Raw genomic sequence first — 25,206 nt, 5'->3', positions numbered from 1 at the left:
TGTCTTGTGGCGCCCCTGGAGGTTAGTGTGGTAAGCCTTATACTGGCAGCCTGTTCTGTCCGTTCGGGAGTGTGGCGAGGGGGCCGGTAGGCCGACGGCCCCTGTATTATGGAGCCCTTGTGTGTGTTTAGGCAGGGGCCACCCACCTGATCTCGAATGGGCCCTGGTCACTGGGTGCCCTCTTCCGCTGGCATCCTCTAACCACTGTGCCACTGTACGTCCTCTCAAGCTGGGACCGCCGCAAGCAAGGAAAGTTACTTTCACTTTCCCGCTTGCTGTGCAGCCGCTTGTATCTCTGGGCACCGGGCACCAATCTCGCCTTCTACTTCTGCCCTAGTGCCTGGGGGCCTTCTGAAACATTCACGCCAAGGTGTCCCCTGGGGGGGGGTCAAAAAGTGGGGGCTCAAGCCACTTTTTCAACCTTGAGGGACATGAGTATGCGGATTAGGCTTCCAACATCACGCACCCCCCTGTAGCCTCTCTGTTTCAATTTCTTTTTATTTAATTTTTTCATCAACTGTATTTAAGTTTTCAGAGCATCATAGACATGTGTACATCAATAAACAGTTAATGACAAATATGCATTGCTTTATACATGTCAATTCTTCCTCGCCCCATCTTGGGGTTTTAGTGCAGTTCAATGCTAGTGCTCCTATATAATAATAGTATAAAGTAAGTGTCAAACTCCCCACCCCCCAAACCTTTTTTTAACTTATGGATGAAGAAGTGTCCTATTCCTGTCTTGAAATTCAGTCCGTTGGATCATTTCCCGCTTAGTGTTCGGGTTTATCAAATGATAGGTATTGCACGGAGCAATCTGGGTTTAAAGTACATCTGTTCTTTATCATCTGTGAATTCGTGCAGTGGTAGCCAAATTTTCAGATATTTTGATTAAGAGCGGTGGGCTGTTGCTGTCACCTTTTCCATGGCCATCACTCCCCATAGCCGCACCCACCACATGGCTACTGTTGGTCCATTTTAAGTCTTCCATGCTTGTGCAATTGTGATTCTGGCCGCGGTCAGCATATGTGTGATTAGCGTGGCTGTTGGCCCTGAGTTTGTATAGCATCCCTCTAATGCTTCCCCCCCCCCCCCAGGAGCACCACCAGCGGATCAAAGGTAAGCTCCATGCCAGTTATTTCCTTAATGTGACTTAAAATCTCTTTCCAGTAGGTTTCTGCTAGTGGACAGGACCACCACATGTGAACAAGATCCTCAGGTTGGCCGCAATTCCTCCAGCATGCAGCAGGTAATTCTGGGTTAATGGCGTGCATACGAGTGGGCGTCATGTACCACCGGAGACAGAGTTTGTATGCTGCTTCTTTAATCAAGCTACATTTAGAGCTCTTGGCGGCTCTATGCCAAATGCGGCCCCATATGTCCCCCGCGATTGGTCTCCCTAGATCAGTCTCCCATTTTTGCATGTAGGTGAGGTTCTCCTCAGGGTTCAATTCCCCCACTAGACGGTATGATCTAGTTATCCCCTTATCTGGTTGGCCTTCTTGTATTGTGAGTTCCACTCCTGTAGGATTTCTGGTTGCCCCCTCTTTCACCTTCGCATTTGAGACCCAGTGCCTGAGCTGAACATAATTATATTGTTCCCGCTTCAGTTTCAATTTTTAAGCAATATTGCCCAACCAAATTACTTTTATAGGAGCAAGAAAGTTTAAAAGCTGGTTTAGGCACATATGACATTAAGCTGCCTTGTCCCAATTTCTACTGACGTTTTAGAGGCAGAGGCCAGTCATAACATCCTATCAGATAATAATTTCCTCCAGAATCATATTCATTTTGTCAGCTGAGAAGAGTCTGAGCAGGGTGCACTGACTTGTGACTGAATTTTCCTCTTCCTCCTAGGCTTTCACTGAAACTGGCCTGTTATTCAATCCCCCTGTTTTATCTTGTTACACTTAAGAGTATCATACAGCTACATTGTAGATATCCTGCTTGCTTAAACAATAGTGAAGTTCAATGTTCCCAATGGAAATGCAGACCTACAAGTAGCCGGTTTGAAGGTTGATGTGGGCCCGGAGGCCATGGATGGTGTTTTCCTAATTTGAAATTAGTTAGCTAGATAGCTCTACTGTTACTCACCTGGCTCCCACGGGGGCGTCGATCTGAACTGGCCAGCTGTTGTTTCCACCAGTGAGACGCGTAGTGCCGAGATGATGGACTGGACTGGCCCACCCAGCTTCGTTTGTTTGACTCGTAGGAATATCCTTCTGTAATGGAGAAAGGGAATTAACCACCTGTGGAGTTTGAGTGCTAACCCCACCTTCCCCTCTCCCGTAGTTCTTCCCACAGGTCACTTTTGGATTCCCTCTATGCTCTCACCTGATGGTTTGGAAAGATGAGCTCTCCATCCTGCTTCGAGCGCAGGGGCGCGTAGATGACCAGTTTCTTCACTGGCGTGGAGGAGTTGGTGAGTTCCAGAACGGTATTGACTCAAAGAATGCCGGCGAGACGCCATAAGTCTTTAGTTCGTAAGAGTTCAAAAAACGTCTGACCTTCACTCTGTCCAATTCCTTTTAGGTTGCTGAATTGCCCTTATGAAGAGTTCCACGTGGCAACCGGTAAGATGCAGGTAAGGGTTTATATTATCTGGTTCAGTTCGATAAAATGGTGTCAATGTATTACATGTGGCTTTTCCCCCATTCAGGCGCTGATGTGGTATGAGGTCTTGGGGATTGATGCCTCCAGCGGTAAAACCAGGTAAGTCTATTGGGAAAAACTCGGTTTCCCCTTATTGCGCCTTGCTGTTCTGTTGTTTCCCCATAGGGGCCGGGGCACGGCGGAGATGCAGCAGAGGCTGCGCCGACCCGAAATGAGGTAAGTACCCCCCTGTGGTAAATCAGGTAAGTCTTGGGGGGTAGCTTGTACAGTCTTAGAGTATCCCCTTGGCTCACCTTGCTGTTTTTGTCTCCTTGGATGTCGGAGAGCGGCCGCGAGATGGAGAAGAGCTTGATGGAATGCTGAAGTGCTGCAAGGCAGGTGAGTACAACGCGGCGCTGCAGGATGCGAAGTAAGGCATTTTTAAAGACTTCTTCTTCCAGTTCCGTGGCGTGATGGATCAGGATTCAGGTAAAGATTAAAGGTAAAACTCCTGTTCTGACCTTTCCTCCTTCTTTCTTCTTGTTTCCAGGAGTTCCGGACTCGAGGCGGGCGTGGCTGAAGACTGGAAGCTGCTGCAGGCATGGTGAGCATTACGCTGCTGGATGCAGAATAACGCGAAGGGTGTGCTGCTGTCCGGGCGTGGTTTAAATAGCTTTGGAAGTAGTCCCAGGTAAGTATTCTTCCACAGCCCCACCAGAGTAAAAAATAGTCCCTCCTAAGCCTCATTTGGCTTGTGGCTTCTCGCAGCATGGTCTGCATCAGGTAAGTTTGCAGCATGGTCTGCATCAGGTAGATTTTCTATTATGAGCCTGGCGCCCATGGCGCCAGGACTGACTCTATTCTTATGAGCCTGGCGCCATAGGCGCCAGGACTGCACCCAAACAGCCCCTAGCTGGGGTTTTTGGGCTTGCTCCAAATGGCATTATGCCTGCTTCGGGGTTGCTGGGCCTGATCTGGTTTCCCGGGGGCAGGCATCATGGCATCTACAGAGAGGGGACTACGTTCCAAAGATTTAAGCATTGAGAAGTGGCTCCATAACATGTCTAAACACTGCCCATCCAGTCCTGTGTAAAAATGTTCACTTATGAATAAGCTTGTGAACCCCTCCCATAGGTTCTCTCGCCTTGAAGAAAAACAAAAATTGAGACGCCTTCACAGAATGACAGTCATGTAGATACATTTATTGGTATCAAAATCAAACACTCGAGTGGAGAGAGAGGCAACATGTGTTGCTAGAGCTCTCTCTGTCTTTACTTAGAATGGCCTATACTTAGTATTTCAGCTGCACTAGCACAGCATGAAAATATCACGGGTCCTTGAAAGGTAACTTCACTGACAGGGTGAACAGAAAGTTCTGGTGAGTAATTATAGGGAAATACAAATGGAAATGCAGTGGGGGGGGGGGGGCTTGCCGTGTGTTTTCCTCTATCCTAAGCCCAGTGGGGAAAGATCAACACCTACTGGCATTTGTGCATGCTATTTTGACTTCAAGCTATTTCCTAGCTTAGGAAATAGTGCCTGTAACATTATTAGGTAATAATAACCATATATATATATATATACATATATATATTGTCGCCGGGAAAAGGTTATCGCGAAACTATATAGGTGACTATATTTAGTCGCGGGGTGTCCACCGCATGTTCCTTGCAATAATGTCCCTGCCGAAAACAGCAATTTTTCTGCAATTCTTTTTTGCATGGCAATATATTTGAGGGGATATTATTACATGGAACCCCTGTAGCTTAATACACACAGAAGTCATTTGGACTACTGTTCGTGGACTACAGCAAAACGGTTGTGTGACATTATTTTTTAGAGAAAGCACTGGTGTGCATTTAAAGTATGTTTCCACAAACGGTCCTTTGAACATCAGTTCTACTTAATGTTGTAAATGATATACAGGTTGGGAAGTGGAAGGAGACTCAGTACTAATGTCAATAGTCCTTAATTCTTGTATTGCTACATCTTGCATTATCAATGCATTACTAACTGACACAGATGAAAAAGGAGGTTTGAGCAACTGGGCAAGTGCCTGGCAGCAAACAGGTAGACCATGTAGAAGACCGGCCCTTAAGAAAACTATCATTAGGAAAGCACCAATTTTCCAGCCAAAAGAGCCGATGATGGACCAAAAGGAGCTGGTAAGGTCCCATATCCCATGTGCCAGTGGGCACGTGGGCTTGTTCAGCAATACCATGCAGTTTCTTTATTGCTTTGCAAACAGAAGTGGAGGTATCGGGCACATAGACACAGCAATTTACCCCTACGATTTTGTATACCCCCCCTTTTCTGCAAGTATATCTAAAATCAACCTATTTTCAAGGCCTCAAGGCGTACTACCTGTAATTCTACATTTATCTTACTCAATATTTCAGTGGTGTCATTAATAGTTTATGGCTGGCCCATTCCAGGGGATGATTGCTTTAATGAGATTGCCAAATACCTGTGCACCAGTATCTTCCTTAATAACAATTCTGCAATGCCTGGTAGGGTTGTCAACAACATGGGGTGTAATAGATACGGCTGGAAATACGAATCCTAAATGACGACAACCACTCCAGTGTCATTTCTAGGAATGGTGAGGGTTCTGTTGCAGTTGGTGCTATATCGTAGTAATTTAGAACCATTGTTCTCAATACAAACGGCCCCTGTTGTCATGAACCGTCACCTACGTCCTTTCTGGACTTCATGGTCCCTGACCTATAGGGGATTGAATGCAGTAATCCTTCCAACATGGCCGCCTGACGCGGAACGCTGCTTGCCAGTCTTTGTGTTCCACGCACTCCGTTCTACTAAACAGACATGCCCCCGCGGCTCTGCGCGTCTCAACGCTACCGCTTGCTGTAGTTGGACGTGTGTTGCCGGAGTTTGCTCGGGGCTCTCTACTGAATCCTGTTTCCCGGTTCCTTGAATCCCCCTTCCTTCCTTCTATTCCTCAAACTTACCTTCTAACTTCCTGGATTTTCGCTTGCGCTCGAGTCACAGCGTTCCGTGTCTACGAGCTTGGACATTGTTGCTTCCTGGTCTCAGTCCTGGACATCTGAACCTATCCTGGAGTTGGATTGTTATCCTCACGCTGGAATCCAAAGACCAGCACACAGGTTTATACAAATCCCCGACCGTGCGAAAGAAGTCACCAAAGAAGGTCTCAAGCAAACAACAAAAACAGGTGAGAAAGGGAGAGACTTGTGACACCTGTTGTGTGGAGGCCGGAATTGCAGGCAAGGGATGAAAAACGAATGAGGGTTATTATCCAATAGCTGTGTAGTAGGTAGAACCAGGGCTGCCACAATTACTAGGACAGCCCGGGAGAAGAAAGGAGTAAACTCATCTGACAAAGGGAAAGTAGCGCTTGGGAGAATAACAAATTCACAGGCTCCTTTGCACAGCATCTGCTGTGGTAACTGAGCATACAAAGAGGAGGCGGAACAGAGGCATAGCGGATATTCGCCATTCCCTGTGCTATTCCTTTAAAAATTGTTATTGTTTCTATACATAATATAGGCACGTTTAAAGCATAACATGAAGCAAACAATGGGAGGGGCAACTGTTGCAGCGGGAGCCCTTCCTCTACGAAAGCAGGAAACTGTAAATATACATAATAATTGTTGCATTGAACCATCTTGTGTATGATGCAAAAGGGTAACAAACACTTTAATTATTAATTCACAATGATGATGCTGATCAGGGGGTAGAGTTGCCAGAGTAACATTAGGAAAGGGTACAGATGTGGATTTCATCGAAAGGGTCCAATACATATCACATAATACAAAAGCACCAAGTAGTGCAAGCAGGATCCAAAAACATAAATAGATGGCACAATCTCGAATGATGCCATTTTCTGTCGGTGCGTAATATATCATTGTTGTAGGGTTGTCTATTGCCATGAGGCGAACAATGGAGAGGCATGGTCAGTGTATCAGTAGCGCTGGCAAATATGTTTTTTATTGTTGGAGTGTCCAAAATACATCACCCCAGGTAGTCCTTTAAAGATGGCGGTCTTGACCACCAGGGTAGCTGCTCTCTCCTGAGAGTGTTCCCAAATGTTCCGTTTGTAGAGTTTTCTTAAAAACCTTCTTGGTCTCAGATTATAGTGTGGGCCCTCTGTTGGTCCTACATCGTCTTTGGGGCACACTGTAGTTGGAGAAAACGATCCAAGTTTCTTTTTCTGAGCAGATGTTTTTGCAGAAAAGTGGTGCAGCAACACAGCCGTCCTCAGGCTATTCGTGTGGTAGAAGGGGTAGAGGTGTTTTCTTCATCTGGCTGGCAGGAACCCAGTTTCTGTGCCGGTCACACTTAACTGCCTATTTGTGTTGCTGGGAGCTCCTGCACCGGTCCTTTCCACCTGGGTTGCAGACCAGAGGTATGTTGAAAGATTTTGGTCAGCAGGGGCTGGGGTAGACTGTCTCTGACCTGTTTATGAATAATAGACAATGCTTTAGTAAGCTCATTAAAATATTCAATCAGCATAAAATTAGTTATATCTGAAAGTTTTCTTGGGTGAGGCATGCACCACACATTCGCTGGGCGGCCCCTAACAACCTCCTAGGGGGACAAGCCCACTCCAGAATGTGCAACAGTTCTCATAAAGAATAAAGTTATAGATGAGGCATCCACCCAGTTTACGTTGCCACTTGCACACACTTTAGACAGTTTGTTTTTTAGTGTGGCATTTGTGAGAAACCTGAAGCTGTCTCACCCGCTACTCCCCGTGTATCTGTCATCCAGGTGGCCAGGACACGGCTATCGCTTTTGGATCCAGTTCCTGCGTGTGGACCAGTGCGAGAGGATCACCTGAATGAGCGGTCTTCTGGAAGTGGGACGGCGAGACGTGGTATCCCCTTCCCTATAACACCTTTTCCCCCATCCTACCAAGTAGCATACTTAGGAACTAGACCCCCCCCCCACCACCCTTTCCCGACACAGGCCCGTTCTCACGGACAGCTCACTGTGAGAGAAAATGAACTAAAGCATGTTAGGAAAGATTTCCATTGCATGTGTAATTTTCACTCCAGTTGTGTACCCCCCAACTTTTTGCTTTGTTTAAACACCATAGTCTGACTTTACCAGAGGAGCACAGCCTTCTGCTGCACTCGCCTGTGCTTTTTTCGCTCATTTCTTGTGGGGAAACTGACATGCCCTTAAAGACAGTCGGTACTGGGAGACTTTGTTTTCCTTAATCCTTGTCAATGTTGCAACTTTTCTGCAACATGTTCCAAGTTTCAATATAGCTTATTCGAACTATTTGACAGATTTCTACTTGACCATTACAAAGGCGACCAGCAGTATGTACGGATAAACTGTCATTATCAAGTTTTCGCCTCACTGTACATAATTACCATTCCATGGTGAGTCACATCTCTTTTTTTCATAACACAGTTTTAGCTTTGCCTGACCTCCTAATCTACTCTATGCATGCCGTATAATCCATGGATTTGTAAACGCGCATTAATTGCGCGAGGAGATCATTTTCTAATTACCTGCTACTCAATAACGTGTTAAAAAAGGGCTATTCTTATGGACCTCAAATCCTTTAACACACATTCATGTGGTTTCTACTATCGGGTGCAAGTTGAGAGTGGGGCACATGCACTGGTGATCTGGGGCACACATGCCAAATGACTACCTGTATTCAACATCTTCACTGTTTTATACATTTTAAGTAGTGTACTGTTTTCTTTTCTCATGCTCCCTTCATGCAAAACCATACTGCCTCACATCTGATTGGGTATGTTAATATCATATTATGATGTTCCATTGCTTTATTATTGTTTCATTGTTTATCACGCTACTTTTTTGTGACATGGAAATTTCTCTAAATATCCTTCACATATTGTTTGTTACTATATTGCTCATATTTACTTTGATGGTTCACTATGCCAACCTTGAAAATGACATCATTGTCGAAACATGTCATGATCTCTGCTTCCAAAAGGTCAGGGTTTTCCCAACTCCCTTGGAAGCAGATCCATAACCCAGGTTCTGAGTGCCAACCAGTCCCAATTGGGACCTTTTGGACTCAGTCCTGGCGCCAGTGGCACCAGGCTCATAAATATGCCCAGTCCCAGCGCTGGAAGCGCCGGGCTCATAATGCTTGGGTGGACTTACCTGCAGCAGACCATGCTGCTTACTTGCCTGCCAGTTGAGCCTCTGATCCTCTTCTGTTTGGAACTACTTTTCCTGTTGGGTGGGGCAGGAGCCACTCCCTAGATTCAGAACACTGGAACTCTTCTGGAAAGCAGGAACTCTTTTCTTACCTAGGCGTGGCTGTGGAAGGAGACACTTAAGCACTACATGAGGCTATTTAAACCACACCCGATGGATGAATCTTGCTTTGCGTTATTCTGCATCCTCTGCAGCAGAACGCTCATCGTGTCTTCTGCATCTGATCCTGGGCCTAAGGAAAAAGGCTTACCATCCTGAATCCAGTCTTCAGCAACACCTATAAAGACAAGAAAGAACAGGTTAGCATTACGGTCTTCAGTGACAGCTCTTCACTTAACTGGTCCATCGGCTGTCACCAACGCCTCGCGCTGCATTCCGGCATCTGAAAGACGAAGGCTTACCTACTCTTCGTGCGCTCCGGAGGTCTTCACACTGCATTCCGGCATCTGAAAGACAAAACAAGGTGCGTTTAAAGACATTGGGGAACTTTAATACTCACGTGCCATTACTCCTTTCCACATCTAACCCAGTGGGTATTCCGGCACCCTGCAGCCGCTCCGAACTTGTACCTGCAAAATAAAAAGACAGTTAGAGCGCATCGTGAAGCAGGCAACAAGCGCTTACTTACGTGCTTCCAGGCGCTTCTATTCATCACACGGGCTCCATCTTCAACTCACTTCAGCCCGTCATCCGCCATCGCCGGAACCCTGCAAAACAAGAAACATCATTACTAAAGACTTTAAAGACATTAGAATTACTCGAAACTTACCGTTCGTGCATTAAACGACGGACAGCAGTCCTCTGAAGTCAAGAGGCCTGCTCCCCTTATCCAGTGAAGAAACTGGTTACAGCACCCTGCCCCGAGGCAGATGGAGAGCACGGCGTTCACTTACCTAAGGTGAGAGCGTTAACCTTTGGGGTTCTACAGGAGAAGAGAAAGGGAAGAAGAGAGAGACATTCAATAACCCAGTTCCTTAATCCCACATTTTCTATCTGCAGACATCTTACCCTTCAAGTCAGACATACAGTGCACAGAGGGCCAGCCCAAAGAGCCAGCCGTGTGTTACACATCACCTTTGCAGATACGGTATACGCCCAGTCAAGACCGGCGCCTCTACGGGAATCAGGTGAGCGTTACAAAACACGTGTCGGCTGAGCTTTCCATATAATAAACACTTCTAACCTGGAATGGATGTTTTCGCCAATATATTGGACCATATATTCAAGATGGATTTTGGCTATTGAAACAAAACATTTTTTCTTAACTCAACGGCTCTGTTCTAACTTTGAAATAATCAACTTCTCGTTGAAACTTTAAGGGAGATCGCATATATGCACTGGTCATTCACCTTTTGCTTATGTCCCAAGTGCACACTGTACCGTATGGTACAGTGCACTTGGGTCTTCCTGTCATTTCTAAAGGCCCTAGTTACTCTGGAAGGATTTTTTAGGAGAAGTGCAGATGTGTCTTGGACAGGGCTGGTGGCAACATATCGTTTCGTATATTTTTAACTCTTTCTTGCCAGGTAAACCGTGATTACAGCGTTTGCCACGGTTAGGTGGCCTGGCTCCAAAATGGCCACGCCACGAGGTTCTTTATCCTGTCCTTTGGCCATTTTTGCCCCTTCATCTTCCCCAGGTCAAGTCGACCCAGGACAGTCCTTATTTGGGCATGCATTTTCCCACAAAGCGCCAAGCTTTCGCAGGCTTCTGCATGCCTTGAGTGTTCACCCCCAAAATGTGGGCTGGACTGTCTAGTTCCAATACACATCCTGTGTGCCAGAGAGTCTGGTATGCTGTGAATGACTGGGACCACCGTGGTCCATGATTGGTCCACGTAAGGTATGCCTGTATGTGAGCAGATCTCCCATTGGGTCCTCTTCGTTTTGGCGCGAAGGAGATTTTGGATAAGAGAAGGCTCCATACACCCATACCATATCGATCTCTGGAGTTCTCACTGAAAGAAGGATAGGATCCAAGTATCCTGAAACTAAGGAGCCGAGTCAAGTAACTGTTGGTGACCCGCTGGAAGGTTTGGCACCCTGAGACCGCTGTCGTCCCATGGGACCCCTATGCATCTGGTCGTCCTAGAAGGTCTGCGAAGACGCTTTGACCCATTGGAATAGTGGGACCAACTCCAACTATTCTCAGCACCTTCATCAAAACCTGCTAGTAAGCCTTTTCAGAAGAGTCCCTGGGCCAACCAGTGGGCAGACCAGCATGCGCAGGAGTTTTGCCCTGATGCTGCCACCGTTTCGAGGAGGCCCTTAAAACTTGGTACATCGCAAGCTCTGTGATCAAGGCAATCTCACACCGGATTTAGTACACTTGGCGTTCCCAGGTCTGGAGTAAAGTGAGTGCGCCCGAACCAGAGTATACGCGGTTACTGTGTTGCCCAGCCGTGGTGACTAACTTTGCGAGTTCATTGCAGCTGTGGTCCTCTGTGCCCTGAAGCCTGCTACAGCGGAACTGGCCTGATCTATCCACCAGGAACGGAGAAATCGCCACTGTCCCGTAGGGGAATCAATGCTGTATCTCTGTCACTGAAAGCCGCAGAGCCGCGTGATTGTCGAATTTGAACCTGCAACCGAAGTGGGCTCGACTCCCAAAGTTTGGTCCGTGCGCTGGCGGTCGGTGAGTAATTGCAACCCTAACCGGTGGCGCCTAGCGCATCCATCCATTTTTGCATACAAGTGGCCCCTGAGGGCCCCTCTCCTTTCCACTGCTAGTGCGAACTAGCAAACTATTCCCAACTCTTGGAATCGACTCTACCTTCAAGTGGAGGCCCTCCTCAAATAGTGGGAACTTATTCATCACCTCACCCACCTTCCTGAGCTACTACAGACCCTTGAGACCCCGTTTTGCACATCTGCATTACCGCGTGCGCCGTCATCGCAAGTACATTTGTGCATTAGGCTTCCCTCATCTTGGGTATTGGACTGCGTTTGATGCAGAAGGGCCTAAAGATATTTGCACTGCCTGCTTCCTTCCCTGTTTAGGTTGTGGACCCATTTGGTGCATTCATCCTTTAGACACCATTGGTCTTGTATATATGTGTATAGATAGGATTGTATTGGTTTAATAGTATTGCTGTGATTTTCTTACTGTGTGTTGCATTGCAAAGGCCTTGGAATAAATGTAATTGTATTTTTGATTTTTTATATATATATATATATATATATATATATATATATATATATATATATATATATATATACACCTGACTGGGAGTGACTCGTAAGTGTCCTTTACTCTGTGTGCTCATTGAGGTCTTTCAGTCACCCTCACCCCTCCTGAGACCTAGTCTTGACTGACCGCCAAGCTACCTTGATTGGTGTGACTTGTCCAGAAGGTTACCCTGTTCCAAGAAACTAGGCTGACCTTCTGAACCTCTGCCCACCAGGTCAGAGTTCATAAATCCGTCTTAACACCCGAGCTGTATACCTGACGTGCACAAGGGTCAGACAGAGACATGCCATTACTGATATTTACACACACCTGACTTCCATCATACTTCCCCACACGGATAAAAGGTGAAGCAGGAAAGCACACTCTGAGCAAGGCAAAGCACACGAGGAAGCAGCAGTTCCAAGATGGCAATGTGATACAAGGTGGAAGACTGCAAGACCGAAGAGGATTGCAAGGAGGGAAATGCCCTCGACCTTTTCACCGGCAAACTGCATCTTTCATGAGCCTTCAAAAGTAAAACGCATAAAACCCAGAATTGAAGCTAAAGAATCCTGCATTGTGTATCAGAGGTATTCGGCGCTCCAGGCGAGGAAAAGCGGTTGCTGCCATGGTACTGCCCTTGGCTCCTACAACAAAGCAGCACAGCCGGTGAGTTGGGGAGACTGATACCAGAACGGTCTGTGTAGAAATCATGGTTGCAAGCGGCAACATTGTATGAAGAAGATTATTAAGACCGCAGATGAGTGAATGAACTTTGAAGCTAAAATACAATACTGTAGACCTAGTGGTCCAGCATCATGTGGGTGCTGGTGTAGAGGAGGTCCCAAATAAAGCCTGCACTCCAATCGCCCATTTTGAAGTACCAGGAACGTTCACACCAAAATATGTGACGTATGAGGAGCAAGTAAACCAGCAGAGGGTGGCAGTGGAGCTCTGCCCAGTACCTATCAGAAGAGCAACGCCTATTGAAGTACCAATACCCAGAAAACCATGGAAAGTAAGGTATTCATTAAGAAAACCCTACCTGCAAATGAGACAAAATGAAGATTGCCCAAGTACAGTCCTGGAAGAAATCAAAAAGGTCTTAATGGAAGACGAATGGTGACGTCACAAAGACCCGGACGGACTCACAGATGGAAGAAATGACGATCCGAGAATGACACAAAGAGATGAAACGCCATGAGAAAAGAGATTGTGAACCTAAAGTGAAAGAATGTTGCCAAACATACAAGAGAGTTCAGCTGTAAGCAAAATGAATACTGCCGAACAGTTTACACCTGTACATATGCTTGGAACCGCAAGAAAGCTAAGAAAACAGTACGGCTTGCTATGCTAAGTAGAAGAATAGTGCGGCAAGCGCCATTATGCATAAATCTACCTCAAACGAAGTACGTTCGTATAAGTGTAATTCCACTTTGCAAATGAAGCAGAATCAACTCAGGTTACTAAAGGCCGAATGAGCAGAGATTCATATTCTAGCAAAACGAGAAGAGACGGCTGAATCGAAACTCTGCAGATGCAACTCGTGCCAAGGTCATACCAATAGAAGGAACGAACAGTAGCTACATATAATTGAAACTTAAGAACAGAATATTGTGTCTCTGAAAGGTCAAGGTAAGGAAGCGTAGGCAGGTGGCTGAGCTAAATAAGAATCAAATACACAAATTGAGAGAAACTAGACAAATTCACGGGTTGGGAATCACGTGACCAGCGCAGATATCGGAACTTTTCCAGACAGAAGAGGCAGTTTCGAGGCCAACCACAGTGAAATAATTGACACATAGTTGTTGAAGAGATGATTGATTGTAACCTTAATTGGAGAAAGGCCGGATAACTAGGGGGCACCCTGCACCTGGTCGACCGTTTTGCGTGCTGATAAGCAAAGTGGAAGAATATGCATGGGGTTGGTGCCAACCCAATCACAATGGACCAAATCCAGGGTCCTATAGTTAGTAGAACCAATGAGACGTTGTACCTTTAGTGGCGTCTACAGTAGTCATTTTGAAGGAAGGGTTTATATGCCCACCTGACAGTGTTTTACCCAATCCCCTCACTGTTACCATATAAGATATAGTACCTATATTAAAGTTACCTTTTCCTAACCAATAGAATTGCATATTAACTTTTGAGTGTTATACGTCAATTATGACAAGTTGTCTGTATAAATACTAAGATTTTTATGAAGTTTGTTGGAGTTGAAGCGAGAAGGAAGATCGCATCACAGCTGATTTCCATGACTCCCTGTTTTTTGTACTTGTCATTAAACTGACTCCCTTTGCCAAACCATTGAGTTGTCCTTATTGATTTATGTGGAGTAATAAATCTGCACCCCCATCCATGTCAATGGTGCAGCTATCTCATCTTAAAGTACTTTGGAGCAAACCTCGGCTCTATGGGCCGGCCGGTGGTCTCCGGAGTACACTTGGTAGCAGAGATTGATGGTTTATTGATTAGAATAAGACACCTATTGACCGTCGACATAAAGTAACTCTAGGTCTTCCGCAATATCACGAGTCCTTTGCCATTCGGCTGAGTAGACCGTGAAGCCCCCCGTAGACGGTGGCAGTGTAAGAAAAAACTGCAGACCAAGGCCTGAAGGGACCAGTGTTCCCCCACGCGCTCCCTTCCCATTCCTACGGGCAGCTGAGCAGGTGAAAAGCCGAAGAAGGCAGTAACCAAGGCGGTGATCCCGAGGGTCCATAGAGGAACCATGCGAACGGTGAGTGAAAAAGATTGAATGTTTTGGGAAAAGTGCATGCCTTGGAACAAGTAAAGGGAAAAGGTAACAGAAGGATGCGGGAAAACAACATTTTGTTAGAAGTAGAGAAGAATGTGTGAATATATATATATATATATATATATATATATATTGGATTACCGTGGAGGACACCCGAGAAGTGAGAGGGTACTGGGGAGGACACCCGAGAAGTGAGAGGATTCGCCTTATTCCTGCGGCTAGAAGAAACGTGTACCCAGAGTCCCAGCTAAAGGGGGAACGATTAGACTACCACAACGATTAAAGACGTTGTGAAAGGGGTACGTTTAAACTCCATGAAGAAGTTATGATTAGAGGCAGAGATACCTGTGACCAGCTGGTGTTCATCTAGTCTGTCAAGCGTCTGTCTTATGTTTTTTGTTGTGACGTCATACATCGACACATTTTTGGGAGAAAATTGATTTAAAATTTTACGCGATTGAATAGCTGAGATAATATCGCTTACGAATTGATTTTATTTGAGGAAAATAGAAGGTATAACATTTTGTGAAAATTCAGGATTGGAGCTTGCAGTGTTTGGTGCTCGCTCATATTGTTGGAACTGTTCAAGCCACACAAGTGTTGACAAGTGTTATATAAGAGGAAAGGGAACAGATTTGAGCATGGAGGACATAACTCCATTGACACACGTATGCAAACAGTTGCCAAAACACGCACCCAAACTGAAGAAATACAGTACAGAGTGGGTTAAAGGAACCACCCACAAAATGTTTATGCCATGGCCACAGGGTAGGTCCTTATCTAAAGCCGTCTTGCAACATATGATGACATATTTGCATGCCACATAGACGGGCAAAAAGCTAGACAAATGCCTTGCTATTTTTGTCATGATGCCTACCCCCGGGCATCAGGACCAAGGCCCTCAGCTCCGGGAGCAGGCATCCAGACATTTGTTTAAACCTCAGCAGCCCCGGCTAGGAGCTGTCTGGGTTCAGTCAGGCTCATAGACTTTATATACCTGATGCAGACCATGCTGCAAAAGAGTCCAAGCCTACATGAGGCCTGGATGGGACTATTTTGTTACAGGGACCATTTTTTTACTTGGGCGTGGCTCTAGGGAACTTCTTACCTGGAACTACTTTGGAGGCTATTTAAACCACACCCGAACAGCAGCACATGCTTTGCATTATTCTGCATCCAGCAGCGTGACGCTCACCGTGCCTGCAGCCAGCATCCAGTCTTCTGCCAAGCCCGCCTCGAATCCGGAGCTCCTAGAATAAAGACGAAGAAAAGGACAAGGTTAGAAAACTAACTTATTTCAAATTCCTCACCTAATACCGGAACCATTTCATCTCCGGACCTGGAAAGTACATCAGTCCTGCACGCGTCGCTTCGCAAGCTCCAGCACGGCGCCATACTCACCAGTTCTCACAGTATCTTTCGATCCGGCACTGTCTCCATCATTTCTTCGCCGTAATCCGGCACCTAGGGAACACAAGAAAAAACGAGGTGAGCCAAGGGAATCAACAAATGCAACCTCTTACCACCATAGACTTACCACCGGCGGTATTATTCCATAACTCTCCACATTTTCATATGCCGCATCTGTAAAGAGGGAGAAAAACAACACGTTAACGCATGCATTAGTTACCGGACAGCATTGGGTAACACAGACTCTTACCTGAACGCCAGCAGCAGCTACGAGACCTTCTCACGAACTCAGTTGCAACTTAAGGAAGGAAGGGGACAAGAGTGAACATCGGGCCATTGAACTGTTTGAACTTGATACTTACCAATCCCGCCAGGGACTTCAGAGTCAATACTTATCGGAACTCTCCCAACGCCTTCAAACCAGTGAAGTAACCGGCATCTACGTGCCCCTGCAAGACACGCAGGATGGTGAGCTCATCTTTTACGAACATAAGGTGAGGTTACTAAGGGGATTTCGGAGGTGATTAGTGGGGGAGAGCGAGAACAGTTGGGAGGCCATCACTAAAACCCACAGGTGGTTAATCCCTTTCTGCACTTGCAGGAAAATACTTCTTCGGTCCAGCAGACAAGACTAGGCAGGCCAGTCCTGACAGTCATCTCTGCACTACGCATCACGTTGAAGGAGATCGCAGCTGTCCGGGTCCGATCGACACCCCTGTGGGGTCCAGGTGAGCGTAACAATTTTAGAACTTTGGAAAAGGTATGAACAAGAGAAGAGAGAGGAGCCGCCAGTAGATTGGATACTTAATATATGCTCAGAGGGGGGTGAGACTCCTACCGTGCCACCCGCTCCATCCGAAACGAAGTTTGAGGAAAGTAGGGACGAGGGATTATACCCGCTGAGAGAGCTTAAAGCAGCCACGGGATACAGTAACCCAGCATATGAGTCACCTACGCATAGTAGTGATGAAAATAAAGGGAAAGATAAAGACCTGGATATCACCTCCACAGTCCCGAGGGACAAGGAGAGACGCAATGACGAAAGAAGGGATCAGGCACAGACTAGTGCATCTCTCAACAAAGATAGAGAAGGGAAGCGATGGAAGGGAAACGAAGATAGAACTGATGAGATAGCATTCGCAAAAAACGAATGGATGGGAGGACAGATTTTATTGAAACTTGATGGCACAGGCATTGATGATGCGAAACAAAAGGAAAGGATGGAGGATGTACAGAGAAAGGGAAAAGAAAAGGAGTTGAGAGACGAAAGTATAAGAAAGAAAGACAGACAGACAAAGGCGAGAACAGCTACATCGCGAAGAGCAAGAAAGACAGCTCGATCGCAAACAAAGAGCAGCAAATGATCATGACAGACAAGAACAGCAGAGGTCAGAGGAAGAACAAAGAATACGAGAGAAAAGAATAAAGAGACAAAGAGATGAGGAAATTCGAAGAGCAGCTGAACATAGAAATGAAAAGAAAAAGGAGGAAGAAAGAATAAGAAGAGGCGAGGAAGCGCAGAGAATTCAATGACGACATAGAAAGTAAGCAGAGACGGAGAGCACGCAATCTTGAATATCTGGGGAGAAAGGTTAGAAAACCCGCTCCAGTAGTAGATTGGGAAGACATAGAAGAATTCATTCCTGCGTATGATTCATTACCAGGCACGTCTAGGGCAAATATGGAAGATGACTTCGACACCAGAAGCATCGGAGAAACGATCGATAAAATATATGATGAAATGGGGCTGGAGCAAACACCCCAAGGGGAGGGGGAAGACGAGCGCCTGGAGAGCACCCAGCTCTACGACACTGAGGAGGTCACCCGAAGTAGTGGGAATAGGGAACTATCCCTGGATAGATTAGAAATCAGTAGAAACAATGAAGATACAAGAAGTTGCATGAATTGGGGCAGACAATGTCCGACTCAGAAATGGAGGAGCGTGAGGAAAATGAGGAAGGGAGACGAAGTGAAAGACGACTCCCAAGGGAAAAAGGAATAAGGTGGTTAGACACTATTGAGTCTGCACCAAGAGCATCAGAATCAGCCATGCAATCAGACCAATCTTCGCCGTCCTACGTGGACAGACTTAGGACCCTACCCGGCAGGCGATGATGCAGAAATATTACCTCTGCCATAGATAGAAGAACCATGAGCGAAGAGAGAGAGAGCTATACATCCCAATTTCTGTTGCTCGAGAAAGGGGGAGTAAGACCACAATATATTCAATGGCCACACATGGATCGAGAACATTTGAAAAACAAGCTTCCAATGCTGACATCGGGAGTCGGAAAGTGGATACACGAGTTAGAAAAAATGACAGGCGGAAACACACTAGCCATAGGAGACATCAAAGGTCTCCTAATGGCCATACTTGGTGAGTGAGCAGACGATGTGTGGGCACGAGCAGGCTACCCTGGTGTAACCACAATTAATACCTCGCATGACGGGGCTCCATTTAACAATTGTAGAGCCGCAGTTATGGAAAGCACTACGAGTGCTATACCCAGATACTTCCGATATGGGAGCTATAATGACACGAAAAATGAAGGAGTCTGAGGATCTGTTAATTTATATACAGAATTTTCAAGACGCATGGGTCCTTCAGACTCATGAATCTTGGACGAAATCTATACCTGTGTTGTACCATATATTGTGCCAAGGGTTGCCAGAACCGGTACAGAAACAGCTCAAGAAATTGGTGGGAATTGAGGCCAAGCCTTGGGCTGAAATACAGCTGACAATCGCACACTATTGCAGACTACTGCAAGAAAAGAATCGCAAAAAGGAAGCTGCACGTAAGGGTGAGGAAGCGAAATTGGTGCAAAAGAAATTGTCAAAATATGCTCTTGGAGCCATGATAACTAGTACAGCTGAATCAAGCATGCAAAAGGTGATTAATCCAGAGCAGAATAATCGGGGCAATACAGGGTTTTACACAAGGAAGAGGATTTAGGGGAAGAGGATGGCAGAGTAATCGGGGAGGTTTCCAAAATAATCAAGGAGGTTTTCAAAATATGCAAAATGGTAATCAAAATATGTCAAACAGGCAAACGATCCGACCGCCGCCAGTATGCTGGTTGCGCGGAATGACAGGGCACTTAGCTCGCACATGCAGAAACCAAGGCATGATGCACAACGGCTAAGGGACAGGAGCAGGCATGGCGAATCCACCTGCCGTTTTACAGCAGGGTAGTGCACAGAATCACACGGTGCAACAAGCGCCAGGAGCACAACAAGGGATGCAACCTCAGAGCATGGAGAATTTTCCACAAGGACAATCCCAGCAAACACTGTTGCAGCTATCGCAGACGATGAGCACAGGGCAGACCACAAACCCCGAAATGGGAAGTAGAAATGGGAATGGGGGAAATCCACTAGCACACAGTGGGCCAAATTTGTATATGGTCTAGGACAGCTCACGGAGAACCCTGATGTGTTCTATCCCATCAGTGACACCATACACTCACAGGGAACCTTGGGTGGATGTCATTATAGGGGATAAAGAATATTCCTTCCTAGTTGACACGTGTGCAACACGCTCGTGCATACGCGAAGGCAAGTCTTCCTTGTCCAGCGAGGCCATAAATACTCAGTTTCACAGGAGCTACAAGTCGTGTTCCCTTCACAAATGCACTTCCAGTCTCCATAGGAGAATGTGAAATTAATGTGCCTTTACTATATTTTCGTCAGACCCCAGTGAACATTTTGGGTCGGGATTTAATGACAAAGTTAAATATGACAATCTCGTTCACGGAGGAGGGCATGATATGTTCAACTCCAGGAATGCACTATGCGAATGATCAGAGAATACGCGGGACACACAGCCATGAGGGCTATACCATTAGAGCCAGAAATATTCGCATATGGTATGCATGTGCTTATGGCAGGATTGCCAGGCCTTGCAGACAGAATAATGAGGACCCCTGATGAATTCCTATTCAGGCCAAGAATACCGATGCACGAGGAAAAGGGACCAGTATTTCCCTTGATGATGCACACAGCTACAATACGAGGGAGGGTGGCCTTGATTGATGGTTATGATGACAAAGGCCGACAATGGTGCGCAGTAATCACCATTTGAAGAAGGATATCGATTGACTGACGTCACCGATGATCTGTTTGAAGAGCAAGCAGATATGGGAGAGACAATGGTGGAAGTGAGTCTCACCTTTTGGGTACTAATGATCAAAAGAGAAGTGCCTCAGAGAATGATGTTGGCACGAAACCGTCCTGAATATTTTGATGACGACATGGCGCAAGTGCCTGTTTCAGTATGGACTATAGGACCCTATGACATGGGCCTCTTGAAGGGGGAGAAGTGAAGATTAAACTGAAACCAGGAGCAATTCTACCAAAAGCCTGACTATCCCATGTCCAGAGAGGCAGATGAGGGGATTTTTAAGACAATTTCTGCATTGATTGAACAGGGCATTTTAGTGACGTCAGTCGTAATGCAATGCCGCGGTTTATCTGATCAAAAAATCAAAGGGAGGGTCTTCGAGGCTAATTCAAGATCTGAGGCCAATAAATGATATTGTTGAGGCCGAGTTCCCTCTAGTCCCTAACCCGTCTACAATCTTATGTAATCTACCTGTTGAGGCAAAATACTTCAGTGATTGACTTGAAAAATGAATTTTTCTCAATCCCGTTGAACCGTGACTCACAAGATCTGACGTCCTTCACATTCAGACAGATGCGTCTGAAAAGCACAAGGCTACCCCAGGGGTATTGAGTCTCCATCTATTTTTAACAGAGTCCTACAGATGGACTTGACCAATATTGCACTAAAAAGTGTCGTCCTGCAATACGTGGATGACATCTTAATTTGCAGCACAACAGAAGAGCAATGCAGACACGATTCTGTTAATCTATTGACTATACTGGCTGAGAAAGGATGTAAGGTTGACAAGGAAAAATTACAATATTGTCAACAAGAAGTGCTGTACATAGGCCAGCTGATCTCACATGAAGGAAAGAGAGTGACGCCAGAAAGGGCTGAAGCCATACTGAGCACGGCTAAGCCACACACGATAAAACAGATGCAGAGCTTTTCAGACCTATGCAACTATGTTAGGGCATGGGTCTTCGACTATAGCTCGTACACTAAGCCTTTACTCCAGGCCCTAACTAAGGCCCAAGTGACGAAAGAAAAGATCGAATGGTCTGAGACCATGGAGAAAGGATTTGCTCAACTCAAAAGAGCTATTTGCATAGCATCAGATCTGGGGATCCCCAATTATGCAGAGGAATTTTACCTGTTTTCGCACACGAATGGCAGCGTTATGACCGCAGTATTCACACAGAGAACCACCTTGGGGTACAAGCCCCTGGCATACTACAGTGGGAATTTGGACCCAGTAATGAGAGGTCATTTCCAGTGCGAACAAAGTTTAGCTGCTGCAGCGTTCGCCATAGAGAAGGCTACAACCATTGTGATGGGATGCTACATGACGTTGTACGTCGAGCACTCGCTATTTGCCATTTTAGAGAAACCAAAGGGCACATTGACATCTGAGAGAGCTTCTGCTTAGGAAGTGATCATATCGAATCCTTCGATTAAGGTAGTCCGATGTAAGATAGTGAACCCAGCTACGTTTATAGAAGAGCCAGTCACTGAAGGAGAGCCAATACATGACTGCAAATTATGAAGAATTCTATGATGAAATTCCAAGGGTGAAAGAAAATCCCTTGGCAGAAGGTGAGATCGTCTTCATTGACGGGTCTTCGAGGATCGATCAAAGTGACAGACAAAGATATACAGGTGTTGCTGCGATGAAGCACACAGCAAATTGAGAATTTTGAGTACTCTTAAGTGAACGAATACCATCTCATTACTCAGCACAGGCTGCAGAATTATTGGCGTTCATACTCGCCATTGAGAATCACGCAGACCAGGAAGTAACGGTGTACAGTGACTCTGCCTATGTGACGTCAACAGTGCACACAGGCTTAGTGCGCTGGAAAAGGAGGGGCTATCTCCGATGAAGACGGAATGCCAGTGCAGCACGCAGCCTTATTGGATAGGCTGATTAAGGCACTACAGCTCCCAGTGGGCATAGCGGTCGTGAAATGTGCCGCCCACACGAAGGGGACAGATTTATCTCACACAGAACAAGCGGCAGACGTGGAGGCCAAACGTATGGCATCCAAAAGTGAGACGATCGTGGAAGTTATCCATGCCAATGAGCAAATAGTGATTACACAAACTACACCAGAAAGTTACAGTAATTTGGGGCAAACACAGCTAATTGAACTCCAAGGGGAGGCACCACAGGAAGAGAATATTTGGAAACGTCAGGTGTTCTTTAAACGCCTCTGACATCTTGTGGCGACAAGACCGCATGGTAAACCAGTAATGCCTGTAGCCCTATTAAAGATGGCGCTGGAGCAGCTACATTATCCAGCACATATGACAAAAGAGAACCTAGCAGCAACGCTCGCAGAAGAGTGGTTCATACCGAATTTAGCTGAGCACGTTGCATTCTTTATAGTGAACTGTATAATCTGCCAGCAATTCACAGCTGGGCACACATTAAAAGTAATGAGAGGAGTCATCCCAAGGCCAAATGGGCCTTTTCAGCACTTGCATGTCTATTATGTCGACATGATTCAAGTATGTAATGGGTACAGATACTTAATTGTTGTGGTGTATCCATTCATTAGATGGATTGAGGCAGGTCCATGTACACACCCAGACTCTACCTGTGCGGGCAAATCTTTAGTGAGAGAGGTGTTCCCCAGGTGAGGGGTGGGGGGTGTGAAGTCATGAGATCAGATAATGGAGCTCATTTTGTAAACGAGACCTTTGAACAGATTAGCTTGCTGATTGGTATAAAGTACAAGTTCTCGTCAGCGTCTCATCCACAAGGTAACGGGATCTGTGAGAAGCTCAACTGCTTGTTAAAGGAAAGGATATCCAAGTTGAAGCTGACTCTAAGAAAGGGATGGTTGCACTGCCTTCCTTTGGCAATGTATGCACTTCGGAACCAACCCGGTTCTGACCATCATCTTATGCCACATGAGATAGCCACAGGTAGAAGGATGAGAACTCCCTTGACACCCCGAGACAGAGCTAGATGTGATGCCCAGTCAACAGGAGAAATTTTGGGGTCTGAAATGCAAAACTATCTGAACTGCATGACATCTTGCCTTACTGTAATTTCAGACCAGCTGCAGCGACGAAGAAAAGGGTGCAGAGCAGGACGGAACACAGGAGATACAACAGACCAAGTTCTGGGTTTACGTGTTCCATCCATCTTCCTTGGAGACACCGTCCTTGTGCGAAACCATACAAGGAAAAAGTGGGACGAGCCAAGATTTAACGGTCCGGTCACAGTGGAGGACTGCACTCCATCCGCAGTGAAACTACAAGGCAGGAGAGCTTGGATTTTTCTCGGCGATATCAAACCCTATGTCAGAGAAGGCCCCCTGCCTGCACCCCAAAGAGAGGAATCGACAGGGGAGAAGCACAGCACGTGCAGACGAGATCCAATGACGAGGAAGGAGGGCGCATGACCAGCCAAACAAAGACTTTTTGCAAATTGTGGGTTAAGTTGGACACTACCTCGTAGCAAAAAAGTGAATAAGGACATAAAGAAAACGGACACTTTGTGCATCCTAGTTGCATGGTGAAGAAAAAAATTGCATGTATAAGGCACAACATAGTCTGTTAACTTTGAACTTTGGACTGAGGCACACTTAAGCCTTGATGGGAAAAGAATATGCCAAACTTTGACCAAGGACATTTACATTAGAAGCAAATACAGTATCCAGTCTCATTCCATACAGAGACCCTATTCGGAATCACTTATGGTGTCCCACAGTAGTGACATCACAAGGGACGTAATTACTTATTTTGATCTAGTGCTAAGATCATACCTGTCATTGGTAGGGAGGCTTACCAAAGTCACTGACTTTCTTCAAGATCCTGAAAACAAAAAGACAATAAGATGACTGCTTACTGTCATTGCCGAACAATTTCTCCTACTTCCTTAGTACAGTGAGAAAGAACCAAATATCCCAAACACAGACAGAAATAAATGAGTTTATCAACACATTGTTCTTTCGCATAATCAAAGACTGTCCAACTCTTGTCAGAAGAACTACAGACACACTCGCGTTTCTTCAAGATCCAGCAAATACAGAACATTTAAGCCAACTTTTAAATAAATTTGTGATCTTAGTCACACTGCACGCGACCGGACAGTGCAGACATTGTTTACATTAAGGCGAGAGCATATAATCCTGAACCTCAGCAAGACAGGACGGATGTGCCTGTCACCAGAAGACAGCAGGTTGGCCCCCAACATACACTTTCGCCTGGTCACTGACTTTCCAGAGCTAGTGGGGAGACCAATTGATGACGTCCTCACATTCATCCGAGATCCAGATAATGTTGCACAGATGGACATGCTCTTGCATGGGATTGTGCTTCAAGTAGAACTCTCTAATCATCAGCAAAGCTATCTGAGGATATTCTAAAAGCCTTCCGCCGAGGGACAGATCGGGAAAGGAGTGTTGATGACTTCACTTACTGCATTTGCTGTTATTTTGTCCTTATTTTGTCCTTATTTCTACATATTGATCAGCATACAAATATGTCCTCAGAACTGAAGCAAATCCAAGGAGTGGACTAGGAGCTTACCTACTTCGAGCATGCACATTAAAAGGACTTACTGAAGTGTTATTTAATTTGATTTCTTTCCCCATAGTCTAGCAAAGGAACTGTATACTGAGAAAAGAGACAATTTGTCACCTGCCAGAGGGGGGGGGGGGACACTTGTGTAGACTCTTAAACACAGAACCCGAAAGACTACATTGTTTAAAGGAGTAAAATAAAAACATTGACATTTGGTGAATGATTCAGATGGGGATCCAGAGCAGCAATCTGGTCCTCCCGCAGGAGGAGAGACATCTACGCTTCAATGGAAGTAAATGTTGCCGCCTGACACACAGGGGCATAATGTATTTTTGTATCATATTCATCATTGTTTTACTGTCATTAACGATCAGAACAGCATTTTTTATTGGTGCACAAAGCGTTCCAATTCCAGTGCACCCACCTAATGACGCACGCATGAAACCCT

The 25,206-nt window shown here is 45.9% G+C and overlaps 1 protein-coding gene across 11 annotated transcripts in view; it reads left to right on the top strand.

The window, feature by feature from the left end:
- The window catches only part of STN1 (STN1 subunit of CST complex), a 1,349,458-nt gene that overhangs the window by 10,500 nt on the left and 1,313,752 nt on the right, over window positions 1-25,206 (top strand). For 2 of the 11 annotated variants that reach the window (XM_069611726.1, XM_069611727.1), the window contains exon 2: window positions 1,171-1,249. The exons of 7 other annotated variants lie outside the window; for them this stretch is intronic. The gene's annotated coding sequence lies outside the window, so the exon portion shown is untranslated. The remainder of the gene's footprint in view (window positions 1-1,170; window positions 1,250-25,206) is intronic. 2 more of the 11 variants (XM_069611729.1, XM_069611732.1) reach the window with 1 other exon arrangement.

This window comes from Ambystoma mexicanum, chromosome 8, assembly GCF_040938575.1.
Source record: "Ambystoma mexicanum isolate Mex_15411 chromosome 8, UKY_AmexF1_1, whole genome shotgun sequence".
Lineage (NCBI taxonomy): Eukaryota > Metazoa > Chordata > Amphibia > Caudata > Ambystomatidae > Ambystoma > Ambystoma mexicanum.
Note: the sequence above shows the minus strand (reverse complement) of the source record. Positions and strands in the feature narration are given on the sequence as shown.